The sequence below is a fragment of the Chrysochloris asiatica genome, unplaced genomic scaffold, assembly GCF_000296735.1.
Source record: "Chrysochloris asiatica unplaced genomic scaffold, ChrAsi1.0 scaffold00099, whole genome shotgun sequence".
Classification (NCBI taxonomy): Eukaryota; Metazoa; Chordata; class Mammalia; order Afrosoricida; family Chrysochloridae; genus Chrysochloris; species Chrysochloris asiatica.
This window is the reverse complement of record NW_006408617.1, coordinates 6,539,289-6,541,294: the sequence shown is the minus strand read 5'-3', so window position 1 is coordinate 6,541,294 and position 2,006 is coordinate 6,539,289.

Below are 2,006 nucleotides of genomic sequence, written 5' to 3'. Positions count from 1 at the left end.
TCTTTTTAAAAACAAATCAACTGATGTGACTTGGATGGTTGCGCACAAGCTTTTAAGAACTCAGTACAACTATGCATTGAACAAGAAGGTAGACGAGAGGCACTAAATATGCTATTAGGCCTATGAACCAGATGGCTCCATAAAACCACAACCCTAAACTTCCAAACCAAGAAGCCAAATCCTATGAGCTTTTTGATTGTGTATAAGTCTCAGCAATTATTCTTTTATTTTATTATTTTTTTGTCACTGTTGTAAAACACCTTCTTTGTCAATTAAACTTTTCACAGGTGTACAATTTATTCAGCAATTGTTGTACACCCTCAACAATTGACTGTACAACCCTACCCTAAATCAACACACTATTCCCATCGCCCTCAACTTCCTGTCCCCTCTTTCCTGCCCCTGGTAACTACTAATAAACTTTGATGTCTTAAAAAAAAAAACAAAAGAAAAAAAGAAAGTTGAATAAATGAGTAACGTTTTCCACTTGAATAGAAATTACACACTGTACTGAAAACATCCATTACATTATTTTGACATTTTATAAACTGAAAACATAAAACTGATGATGCACTTTAACAGCGCTATCTTTCAGGTGGGGTAAAGCAACATGAAAATCATATTATCATTCTAAAAATTAAATGACTTAAAAATTAACATAAAAACACATTAAAACTGAAGAGCTATGGCAAATATTAGTAAATTTAATGCTACTCAATAGTTACATATCTTCTTGTTGTTAGGCGCCCTCCTCATTTTAAGTTGTGCCCTATCACAAATGAAGGTTCTGAAGGCTTTGGAATGTTAGCTTCATTATGGTGAAGTCTACTTGAGTAGGCAGCAGCTTTCCCCAGTTGTATCTGAGTGCCTACCAACATGAGGTGAGGGGCTTATCTTCCGGCACTGTACCTGACAATGTTCTGATGCTATTCATAATGTTTTCATCATCTGACACTATATCTGACAGTGTTCGGCTGATATTCATAATGTTCTCAGTGGCTAAATATTCAGAAGTATCTGCGTCTCCTTTTTCTTTGTCTTAGTCTGGAAGCTCCTTTGCGAACTGTCCCCAATGGGTGATCCAGCTGGTATTTTAAATGCCACTGGCATTGCTTCCAGCATCACAGTAACATGCAAGCCATCACAGTACAACAAACTGACAGACAGGTGGTTGGTTATATGTCTTATGAACTGATAAATAAGGAACTTAATTTAAATTACTATGAATTATTACACTTAAAAGAGACTTGTCTCATTCAGTGATACAGTTTTCATTTTTAAACATTTTAAAGACTGCAATAGACATTTCTAGGATGGCAATGATCCATTTTTCATTACATCAAAACATAATTGTAATTGCATATCCCATGGATTTCCAGAAAAGCAAACGAATCTGTTTTGGAGGAAGTACAGTCAGAATGCTCTTTAGAAGTGAGAATGGTGAGACTTCATTTCATTTATCAAGAGTGAACATTTTATCAAGAGTAACCAGTCATTGAAAAGGACATCATATTTAGTAAAGTAGAGAGTTAGAAAAAAAGTGGAAGACCTTCAAAAAAGAGAAAGACACAGAGGTTTCAACACTATGCTCAAGCATAGCAATGATGTGCAGACGGTGAAGGACTATTGTACAGGGGGTCACTGGAAGTAGGAACTGAGTTGATGGTATCTAACAACAACAACAACAACAACAATACTTTAGCCTCCTGCATATTTATTCTCTTTTGTTTTGATTAATAACTATAATGACAGTATTACATTTTAACAAGAAAGGAAAAAATACAACTAATTTAAATATAAAAACCAGTTGTCATGGTATTGCACCCAATCATGGTGACTCCAGTTCATGGTAACTCTACATGTGTCACAACCTGCGATATGCAGATGATACAACCTTGCCTGCTGAAAGTGAAGAGGACTTAAAACATTTACTGGTGAAGATCAGAGAGCACAGCCTTCGGTATGTATTACATCTCAATGTAAAGAAAACAACAACAACAAAAAAA